Below are 12,730 nucleotides of genomic sequence, written 5' to 3'. Positions count from 1 at the left end.
ATGTCCATAGATTGGTTTAATATATTACCATGCTTAGTGTCATGCACCATTCGCATGATTGCATGCTGTGTGATAGATTGCTCCATTATTGTCGAGCACATCGCCAGTTTCATCATTGTTCGGTGCTCCGTTGTTGACGCTCATGGGTAGCGTGACGCAGCGTGGTAGCATGTCAGTTTGCTCTTCCGGTGCTCCGTTGATCCGCTCAGGGGTAGTGTGACGCAGCGTGTAGCACGTTAGAGATCCCTTCCCGTCATAGTGTACCGGGAGATGAGAGCACTGAGCTCCCCCATTTATGATTTGGGGTAGGAGTATGTATGTACTCCGACAGCATCCCGTTCTCTCGGTCACTCATCAGGAGTAGTGATGCGGAGTGCACGGTAGTCACAGCCCTACCCACTCGGTCCCACTTTTGTTGTGAGTTGGCTGACTGGCGTCAGGGGTGACCATGACATTGGCACCATATGCATGATGCATTTATTGTTTGTGTTTGTGTTTGCTGCATTTATATGCTGCACATTGTTTGGATACCTATGTTTGACATGCATACAGAATTTCTGTACCTCTCGGACTGCTTGTCTTTATACCCAGGTCTTGGTTAGTACATTATTCTCCTGTTTACTTCAATTTGTATTCACCTTTATTACATCAGGAGACTGTACGCATGATTAGTGCTAGGTGTTATTTCCTTACTTTGCATATCAGTTATACCTACTGAGTGTTGGACTCACCCTACCTCCATTGTTGTTATATTTTCATGTTGAGGCTGTCCGGAGCAGTTCTAGTCGCTAGTCCCCATCTGCACGTAGTGCTAGTCCTCTGCTAGTTTTGAGTTGTTATTTTATCTTAGTTTCTCTATCAGACTTTGTTTTTAGTCTTGTATTGTTTTACTTATGGATATTGTATGGATTCTTATCGTTTGATGGATTTTTGGTATGATTTGAATTTATTCTACTACATGCCTGCCTGGACGGCAGAAGAGGTGAGTTCATCTGATTTGAGCTTTACGAGTATAGTTGAGTAGGGTTGATTTTGAGTCATGGTATTACTGCTTTGGTTTGCTTATATTTATATAAACTGCGTGGTTGTGTCAGCCAGAGGCTGAAATTGATATTAACTGCGTGGTGATTGTTTTATTTTTGTTATTATTCCAGCCGCATGTGGCTGAGGTATATAGTGATTGTAGAAAGTTTCAGATTGTCCGCCGTACAGGGGAGGTGCTGCCGAAATTTCTTCGGACAGGGACTCCTCCGGGGGTGACAGAATCAGTCGATTATGGTTAACATACAATCCGGTCCCTTCATCTCATATATTCCAATCGAATCTATAACCATTGGTACATCGAGGTTGTATATTGATTCAACAACCATGTGATATATCTTATAGTGATATCGCATGTGTAATTAGGAAACTGCTTTCCTAAAGTACATCTTCTAGCTCTGATCAGAGACTTTATATACTATAAAATAATATATTACATAGGATATCCACACCTATGGGTGTATGGTGAATCCTCGAACATAATACAATGACTCCTATATGTTTCATTACTACACCCAATCTCACTACCTGATGACCCTAATAGAGTTGGTAAATGAGTCAAAGTGTAGCCCTAGCATATAGAGTCTCAGTGTTATCCCAAGTCATAAGGACTACTAGTGTACAACTACAACCAAAGACTTATCCACTCGATAAATGATAACCACTTGGAAAGTCTGTGTGAGGGTTTTAGAGTGTACACTAAAATCCTAGCTTTTTGTATAAACATTTATTTAGAAATAAGAATCACATTGATCAAATGTCTACATTTATATGCTAAGTGCAGTTGTTCAATTAATTTATATTGTAGATAACATGGTGTGTAGTGTCACACACAGAAGATCATGTTATCAATTCCTTATAAATTATAAACAGTAGCTCACGACTAAGATGGAAAGGAACAAACCATTGGAATAGTTGTAGTGTAATTTGGTATTAGTTTATCTTAACTATAAAATTACATTAGTACACTTTGAGTGTATTGAGCAGGATCATTTAAGGTAAGTTCTTTTTATACAGACTACATAAAAGAACAAGACCTTTGTTATTATGGAAGTGTGTGCTCTTAATCCTGATATAATAACAAGCACATATATCTAGTATTTATTTCTTTAACTTATCAATGGGTGAGATTTAGTTCGATGAATCAAGAGGCCCGATAAGTTGGGAAATGATATTATTTATAGTGTGTGTTGTTGATTATAGAAGGAAACTGTGTCCTAGTGATCTAGGTTGATAATGTCTCCAAGAAGAGCTCATAAGGATTGTCATGTTAAACCCTGCAGGTTGACTTAGTCCAACATGACGATAAGGTTGACTGGTACTACTCTTGGAGCTAGATATTAATTAAGTGAGTTGTCGGTAACTCATTTAATTAGTGGGCATTCTATATCTTAAACACAGGGAGACTAACACACTCATGATAAGAAGGAGCCCAAAATGTAATTTGGGGTTGGTGTGGTAGTTCAATAATAATTCTTTAGTGGTATGAATTATTATTGATGAAATTTAGTTGGGTGTTCGGGGCGAACATGGGAAGCTTAATTTCATCGGGAGACCAAAACCAATTCCTCCTCTCGGTCCCTATCGTAGCCTCTTATTTATAAAGTATTATACTTACCCATACCCACCTTCTTACCCATCCTTATGTGGCCGGCCAAGCCAAGCTTGGAGCTCAAGCAAGGGTCGGCCAAGACATGGCTTGGATGGGTTGAAGTGTGGTCGGCCCTAGCTTGAGTCAAAGCTTAGGTGGCCGGCCACAATAAAATTAAAAGGATTTTATTTTTTTTAATTTTTCTTATGTGGATTCCATGGTTTTAAAAGAGAGTTTAAAATTTAAATCTTTCCTTTTATACCTTTCTACAAAAGATTAAGTGAAAGGTTTGATATCTTTCCTTATTTGTAGTTGAAAGGAAGATTTTAATTTTTTTGATAAAACTTTCCTTTTTAAACCATCCTCATGATTTAAAAGAGAGTTTTAAAATTAAATATTTCCTTTTATAGTTTCTACGAAAGATTAAGAAAAGATTTGATATCTTTCCTTATTTGTAGATTGAGAGGAAAATTTTAATTTTAAAGATAACTTTCCTTTTTGGAAAACATCCACATGTTTTAATAGAGAGATTTTAATTTATAAAATTTCCTTTTATAACCAACCATGAAGGGAAATCAATAGAGAAATTTTTTATTAAAAATTTTCTGAAATAAATTAGGAAGTTTTAATTTTGTGTTTAAATCTTTCCTTGCTTGGATGATTAAGAGGTGGCCGGCCACATTGAGTTTGAAAGGGAAATTTTTTATTAAACTTTCCTTTCATTGTCTAAGAGAATAAGGAAGTTTTTTATAAAATTTTCCTTATTTGTCAAGACCAAGGAATATAAAAGAGAGGGTAGAGGTGCCTCACCTCATAACTTATGTTCTAGTTTTCCTCTCTTCTTTTTCTTTTGTTGGTGGTCGGCCCTTCTCATCCTCTTCCTCTCCTCCTTTTCTTCTTCATTGGTGGCCGGCGGCATCAACTCTCAAGGATCTTGTTGGTGGCCGAATTTTGTTTGGAGAAGGAGAGAAAGGAGGTTTTGTTTCTAGCATCCCTTAGAGCTTGGTGGTGTGGCCGAACCTCATCTATTCTTGGAATACTTGTAGTGGCCAAAACTCACAAGAAGAAGAAGGAAGCTTGGGTGGTTCTTGTCTCGATAGATCGTCGCTCACACGATGTCCGAGATAAGTAGAGGAATACTATAGAAGATCAAGAGGTTGTTGTTTACAAAGAAAGGTATAACTAGTAATTTCTATTCCGCATCATACTAGTTTTCTTTGTATAGTTTTTAAAATACCAAACACAAGAGGCATATGATTCTAGGTTTTGAATTTGTGATTCGAGTTTGTGTGTTTTTTTTGTTTTTTTGAATTTGTGATTCGATTGTTCCTTTTGGTTAAACTTAGGGTTATATAAGGAAATTAAATATTAGATTTCATTAAAAGGCTTTATCTAGGAAGTGGTGGATGCTCTCATATCCAAGAAAGCCTAGTGCCTCGCCATATTTAACCTGGAAGCCGATTTCTGAAATTAATATTTAATTAAATTTGTAACATGTGTGGATTTGGATCAATAATGTTAAGCATCGTTTGCGATCTAAGTATAAACCACTAAGAACAGATAAGTTAAATTTGGAATCAATAATGTTAAGTTTTGTTTGCGATTCCGAATTTAATTTTTAAAGAACACAATAGGTTATTAGTAAAGGTTCAGGACTTGTACAAAATTTTTGTACAGGGGAACCGGTATGATATTCCGCATAGCAACCAACAGAGGGATGCTAGATAAACTCATTATATGATCACCCATCTATATGTTTGAACATCTCTATGCCCTTACCAATGAAATATGGTACACTACATCACAGATGCTAGTCTCTAACTCAAGCAACCTTTTATCCTTGTTTATTAGGCGGTCCAATTGACTAGGAACAAATTTAGAATATACAGTGAATATTAATGTATTTCATGATGACCATCATATGCACCACCACATCTCACTATAGTATATTCAAGGACTTTATCTATGCATCTAGCATGGGTATAAAGATAAAGTAAATGTCAAACTGAATTGAATTATATTAAAATAAAAGTTATTTGTTAATAAGAGTCAATAAAGCCCTAGCCAATAGTTGGCTTTGCAGGGCACCTACTCTAACACTTAGCCTAAGATTTCAGATGGTTAAGTCAGTGCATCACTATAAATTTAGACTTTAAACAACATACATTGATCAATTTTGGGTAATCTGACTAGTAACAAACTAGTTAGAATCATATACTCAAATTGATCAACACGAATCAAAAACTGCTATCTTGTGGTAGTCAGCTAAGTATAAAGGTTGGACATTTTATTATAAGGATATTTTTCTAGTTTGTAACCATGCTTGGAATTTTAGGTATTTATCAAGTTTAGGGGGAGCATTAAATAATAATTTTTCAAATTATTTTTTTAAAGTATTTTTCAATTTTCTTATAAATTCTTCAAACTTTATCTTTAAAAATCTCTTCAAAATTATTTTCAAATATTTTTAAATTTTTAAACTCACATTTAACTTTTAGAGTGATTTTCAAATTTAACTTTACAAATTTTTAACATTTTGTAACTTAGCAACTTTTTAAAAATATTTTTCCTTAACAAATTTTTTAACTCTAAGAAATTTTTAAATCTAAACTTATCAAATTTTTTTATAACACCTTTTCAAAATTATTTTGTCTTAAAATTATTTTTCAAACATTTATATTTTTCAATTTTTGACTTTTAAAATTTTTCAAACCATGTTTCTAAATCTTGCTAAGCTTTTAAAGGTCTATTTTTCTTGGATACTTAGATTTTTTTATCAAATCTTTTTTCAAAGCTATATTATGTTTCTCTTATTTTTGATGTGTGTCAAAGGGAGAGAGATAGTGATTAAGGGGGAGTTGTTAAACTCAGGGGGAGTAAAATGAAAAATAAATGCTTGTTTACTTATATGTTTGCATATATTAACTTAACTGTGAACCTTGGTTGCCAAACATCAAAAAGGGAGAGATTGTTGGTGCATAGTGCACCAGCATCAAACCTAAGTTTTGATGTTGTCAAAGGTTCAAGTTAAATCTTGTGGTGATCTAACAAGTTAACTGAGTGTGCAGGCTATTTACTCAACCGTAAAAGCCCTAGTCGCGACTAGGCAAGAAAGACTTAGCAAATCATGGAAGTCAGGCAGAAAGACCAAGTGGGTTGAGAGGATTCGACACTTAGCAAGGAAGCTCGATAGGTTTAGAGGACCAAAGATCGAGGAAAAGTCCTGGGTGGCCGATCAAATGCTAAGCGACAAAGTCCAAACAAGTTTGGAGGACCAAGGTTTGGCAGGTAGGTTGAAGTAAGCAACTGGAGGAGTGATAGTGAGGTTGTGTTTCGGGAAGGAACAAACCCTAGGTTGTTGATCCAACTGAAGAAACTGGGAAGGTTTCCAAGTTGAGATTAAGAAAGTGTTACTGCCAGTTACTACTCATGCATCTTACTATTAATGTGCTAACTTTGTTTTGCAAGAACTTTCATTTTAACTCTGTGTTACAGGAACTGAAGTTTATCGGTCGACCGAACCCCAGGATCGGTCGACCAAACCAAGTTAATTTATATCAGAAATTAGACCAGAGCATAACAAGGCAAAGTCTAGTCAAACATTGATCGATCGATTGAACCAGTAGATCGGTCGACGAAACAATGATGACGTGGCAGACAAACTTAACCCAAAGCAAAGAAGGAAGTCAGGTTGATCGGTCGACTGAACGTGGAGATCTATCGACCGAACAATCGCTACATTAATGAGGTATTAAGTGAAAATATCGATGAATAGGGAAATTCACTGTTCGGTCAATCGAAAAAGGTGATCGGTCGATCGAACCATTAAATTTCATCAATGCCTGAAGATTGAATCTCAGCGAAGAAGGAAGGGAGTGGGTTCGGTCGACCAAACCCAAGGATCGGTCGACCAAACGTTGACGATTCTTACACAAAGGAGCTTGAGGTCTGAGGCTCAGCAACAAATCAATTTCACCATTTCATCACTGTGCAAAGATGCTCATGCTACTAGTCTACTACTCATCTTCAAGCAAGCTGCTGCGTCATTCAAGTGTTGACCGAGCTTCGTCTTCCACTTTTGTCGGTATATTTATTTAAGCTTACTTTGTAATTAAATTGAAAAGAAGATAGTAGGTTGTTACTATCTTCTACTTTCATTTGTACGCATTGCTTCTTTTCGAAGATTTTGGAAAGAAGAATCATAGTAGTTTGCCCAACGGTGTGGTCAAGGATCACGAGTCTTGGAGTAGCAGTCGACATAGTCCCCGAACCAAGTAACCACCTCAGTCATCAGGGGTGCCTCCAGTGCACTCCAAGGCGCTTATTCACAACATCTCATTGAGGGCGCCTCTGACGAGTCTAAGGTGCTCCCAAGCTTGCTCTAAGGCACCTCTAGTCAACTCTTAGGCGCCTCAAATACTATTCATCTTAGGCTAATTTTTGTCATTCAACCTGAAATAAAGAGTTAATCCAACAAAATAAAATAAACCCTACAAAATAGAGTTAGTACAATAATAAAATAAATTTATTAATTAGATCATATCTTTCTAAAACCAAGATCTAGTCATGGTCTTAGTTTAGGCTTTCAAAATAAACCTAAACTAGACCATCGCCCCCTAATTGGGACTTGTCCTACTAGAACACTCTCCTTTAATGACTTACCTTACTTACCATGTAGAATTGCTTAACTTACCTTTAACCCACTAGGTCTTTCCACCAATTGTAAGGTCTGCAGACCCAACTAGACTTTGGCTAGCTATAGGTTCAATGGACCCAGCTAGGCTTCCTGTCATATATCGGGTTACTACTTGACCTATCAGAACTTCTACATTAGTTATCAAGTCCAACAGACCTAGCTTGTAATGACCCACCTTCCTTACTACTCTCTAAGGTGACAATTACTTAACTATTAACTCTACTCACTAGTGTTACTTATGCTAATATTAGCAACACTTAAATTTGTCACGCCCCCAGAGAAGTTCCTACCGAAAAATTTCCGGCAGTATCTCCCCTGTACCGGTGACAATATAAGCATATATACACAAGCAAAATAACACCATCCACACAGTTTAATAAATCAGATCATGTAAGTAATGAATAGCAGAAACATAATGACATACAACTTCTTACTCTAAAAATTTATTATCAACCTAAATAAAAAATTAATCTAAACAAATTCTTAAACTAAGTCCCAAGGCTTCTATAGTCCAGGCATCACACATCCATCCACACCTCCTTGTCGCCTTCCTTGACTATAGCTTTTCCTTTCCTTTATCTGCAGTAAGAGGAAATACAATCTATAAGAAAAATTACTTAGTAAGCGCTATCTAACTCACAAAATCTCGATATGCATGTACATATATCTATAACATAAACTAACTGAATGTTTACTGAAAACTACTCATGCTCATCTAATAGTAAAGGAATCATAACAAACTAAAATGCTAAACATGTAAAGCTGCTCATGCTCACCTACTAGCAAATAATAGTAAGCTAATCCAAATAACATACTAGCATAAAAGAAAACTAAACTTGCTGATTTTAAAACAAAGTGAAACTTGTTTCATTTGTTCTAAACTTATTCTTTTATTTCACTTGTTTAAAACTTATTCTTTTATTTCGCTTGTTTAAAACTTATACTTTAATACTTCAAAATAATAATCAACTTCTCTTAGGCTCAGTCGTAGTACCATCTTATGCGCGTTCCCTAATAGGTTAGGGTAACGAGCCACCAATCCAAAAAGAGCATACCTTGGTCTACCAGGGCCAAGGCCTTGGAATTGGACACCTGGATTTGTTTAACGACAACCTTGGAAGTCGGGTACTAGCCTCTTCATAGTAAAATATCTTATTATCTTAATTATTTCTTCTTTAAATGCCTTGGCATTTTAACAAGCACCTTGTGTGTCAAAATCCCTAAAATCTTGACTTTGGGATCTACTTAAGGCCTTGGTCTTTTTCTTTCTTTTCTTTATCTCTCTTATACTTGTTAATACCTCTAATAAAAGAATGTCTCATACAAAACTGCACTAAAATGCTTATTAACATTACACTGAAATGCTTAACAGAATTGCATGGAAATACTTAATAAAATTGTACTGAAATGCTCAATAAAACTGCATACTATGCAAATCAAAATTCTGCATACTATGCTAAATAAAATTCTGCATATTAAACAAATCAAACATTGCAATGCTAAACTATCAAAGACTATAATGCTAGACAATTTTAAAATCTACACTATAAACTTTAAAGAAATTTGCTCTAAAGGAATCTGCATTTTAAGCTCTAAGAAATCTGTACTATAAGCTTAATCAAAATTCTGCACTATAAGCTTAATCAACATTCTGCCTACAAAGTTAATCAAAATTCTGCACTATAAGCTTAATCAAAATCTGCTCTAAGATTGGAATTCTACATATAAGACTTATCAAAATCTGCAAGCAATACTTATAAAAATCTGTATACAAGCTTAAACTAAATCTAAAACTTGTTGGAATTAAAACCTACACTGCATGCTTCATATTAAAAGGACTAAACTAGCTGACTCTAAACATATGCCTCGGCAATTAAAAATGGAAACTAAAACACCAACACCGAAGACTAAACTATCCATTTCATATATATAGGAAACTAAAACTAAACCATCTCATGCATGTTGTGGCGGCAAGAAAAACTTAAATCTGTGTGATTGGAATAATCAACAAGACCTAGACTGAAATTCTAAAGCCATAAGCACAAACTAAATCTAGGGTTCGGATTATAGCAATTGAAGCAATCAAGCACTCATGCATTAAAACTAAAATAAAAGAAACTACTAGAACTTCAAAAACAATAACCCACAGCATGCTACTGGAAACCAAAACTATACATTAAATCTGTACACTTTCTCATGTTAATTGTCTAATAGCCAAATTTGACCAGATTGCATAGGAAAAAATTCCGAACAGAAGCTACTTGTGCCCCTTTCATGGCACAACTTGACTTGCACATTAAGATCATAAACAGAACAGAATCCAACTCACTTTCTGAAAAATGTAAACTAAACTCACTTTCTGTAAACAAAAACCAATTACAAAGTCTGAAAGAAAATCCGAGCATACCACAGCAGCAATGCAAAGAGGAAACAAACCTTGGTCTCTCTTTATTATAGCTACTCATAAACACCTAATGAATTTAATAAAACACATATTCTTATAGAAACAAATCCTAGGGTTTTCATATGGCAACGAAATCCTTCAAGCATGCTTCAACCGAAAATACAATTTACCATCCTTTGTTCTCTTTTGAGATTCACGGCAGGAAATTCAAAAGCCACAAAATCTACCGAAAACACAGAATGAAATCAAAATTCGAAAACCACTCTTACTGCAGGTGAGAAAAGCTTACATCGTGTTCTTGAACTCACAGCCGAAGAGAATGGCTCAAACGCTTCTAGGGTTTCGGAGGAGTGAAGATCTCGGCTCCTCTTCGTATCCACGAAATCTCCTCGACGAGGGGATTGTGATAGTGAAGAAAACCCCTTGGAGAACACCTTGGACGACCGCCGGAGACGATCCCTAACCTCCTGCTATGGTTTCGCCCGAGAAGAAAAATTCCGACGCACAAGAAGGGAAAAAGAAATTAGGTCACGGAAGATTAACCCGATTCCTCTCTTAATACCTCGATATTCTTGTTATCTACTACCATATAAATATTTTTCGCTCTTTCCTTAATTAGCAACGCCCGCTTGGGCACTTGGTCAGTCGGATTTGCTTAAGGCTTCGTTCAGGTCGGAGGTCGCGGGTTCGAACCTCGGCCGAAACTATTTATTTTTTGAAACTTCTTCCTTTTGGTAAAACTACCAAACGACCTCCAAAATTACATAAAAATACTCTAAAAATTTCTAAAAATCTCTAGAATATTTCTAAAACATTTCTAATTATTTTTAAGCACTATTAGGACTCATAATGAGGAAATTTGGGTTGTTATAATTCCCCATACCTTATAAAAAGTTCGTCCTCGAACTTAGAATAATTCTGGATATTTCTGTCTCATGCTGTCCTCAGCTCCCAAGTGACTTCCTCGTACTTCTAGTTCTGCCAGATAACCTTCACTAGTGGTACTTCTTTGTTCCTTAGTCTCTTAACTTCTCTGTCCACTATCTGTGTAGGTATGCTCTCATAGCTAAGATCCTCCTGGATCTGCACTGACTGAGGCTCAATCACTTGGCTAGAGTCGTGAAGGCACTTCTTCAGCACGGAGACATGAAATACGTTTTGTATTGCTGACATGTCTTGTGATAAGTTCAGCTTGTAAGCTACTTTCCCAATCCTCTCTATGATCAGGTAAGGTCCTACGTAGCGAGGACTTAACTTGCCCTTCTTGCCAAATCTCATCACTCCTTTCATCGGAGCAACTTTGAGAAAGACTGAATCCCCTACTTGGAATTCAAGTGGCCTACGGCGTGTGTCAACATAACTTTTCTGCCTACTCTGGGCAGTCTCAATTCTCTGTCTGATCTTCTGGATAGCCTGACTGGCTTCTTCTATCATCTCAGTCTGCCTGCCCAATTCTGATTCCATCTCTTTTCTTTCTCCAGCTTCTTGCCAACAAATGGGTGATCTGCACTTCCTGCCATACAACGCCTCATAAGGTGTCATCTTGATGGTGGCCTGATAGCTATTGTTGTAAGCAAACTCAGCTAAGCACAGATACTTGCACCAACTTCCCTTGAAATCTAGCGCACAAGATCTGAGCATATCTTCTAAAATCTGATTTACTCGCTCTGTCTGTCCATCAGTCTGAGGATGGAAGGCTGTGCTAAACTTGAGTTTAGTGCCTAGTGCATTCTGAACACACTCCCAAAAATGAGAGGTGAAGCGCCCATCTCTATCAGACACAATAGATTTTGGAACTCCATGAAGTCTGATCACTTCCTTAACATACGGTTGTGCCAACTGCTCTATAGAATGGGACACCTTGATGGCTAGAAAATGGGCAGACTTGGTCAATCTGTCTACTATTACCCATATCGCATATTATCCGTTCGTGGTTCTTGGAAGACCTGTTATAAAGTCCATGGATATGTCTTCCCACTTCCATTCTGGTATTGGGAGAGGTTGTAACATTCCTCTTGGTCTCTGGTGCTCTGCTTTGACTCTCTGGCATGTCAGGCAGGTACTTACATACTTTGCAACATCTCTTTTGAGTCCAGACCACCAGAATCTCTGTTTCACATCCTGATACATCTTGGTGGAACCAAGATGCATGGAGTAAGGTGTACTATGAGCTTCTTCTAAAATTTTCTTTCTTAGTTCTTCATCATTGGGGACACAAAGGCGGCTCCTCTGATAAAGAATTTCACTGTCTGATACTTGAAACTCCGGATTTTCCCCTTTTTGTACCCCTTGCTTGATCTTTTGGATATCTGTATCTTCACTTTACTTTCTCTGTATATCCTCAAGCAGGGTTGACTCTAAGGTCAATGCAGAGAGTTGCCAATAAATAATTTTCATTCCAAAATCTGACAACTCCCTCTGTAGTGGCAAGGCTAATAATGACAAAGACATCAAGGATGCACTGGATTTTCTGCTTAGTGCATCTGCCACTTTGTTAGCTTTGCCTAGGTGGTAGAGGATTTCACAATCATAATCTTTAACCAACTCTAGCCACCTGCTCTAACCATAACTCGCACTTTGAGAATTTAGCATAAAGCTGCTTTTGCTGAAGGGTCTGCAGTACTATCCTCAAGTGCGTGTCATACTCCTCTAGGGTTCTTAAATAGATCAAAATGTCGTCGATGAAAACGATGACAAACTTGTCAAGGTATTCTCTGAACACTCTGTTCATTAAGTCCATGTAGACTGCAGGTGCATTGGTTACTCTAAAAGGCATCCCTACAAATTCGTAGTGTCCGTATCTGGTCCTGAAAGCTGTTCTGGGTATATCACTTTCTTTAACCTTCAGCTGGTGATATCCAGAGCGCAAATCTATCTTTGAGAACATCGTGGCCCCTCTTAGCTGATCAAAGAGATCATCTATTCTGGGAAGAGGGTACTTGTTCTTAACTGTCACTTTGTTCAGCGCTCTATAATCTATGCACATTCGCATAGATCC

The sequence above is a fragment of the Zingiber officinale genome, unplaced genomic scaffold (assembly GCF_018446385.1).
Source record: "Zingiber officinale cultivar Zhangliang unplaced genomic scaffold, Zo_v1.1 ctg169, whole genome shotgun sequence".
NCBI lineage: Eukaryota > Viridiplantae > Streptophyta > Magnoliopsida > Zingiberales > Zingiberaceae > Zingiber > Zingiber officinale.
Note: the sequence above shows the minus strand (reverse complement) of the source record.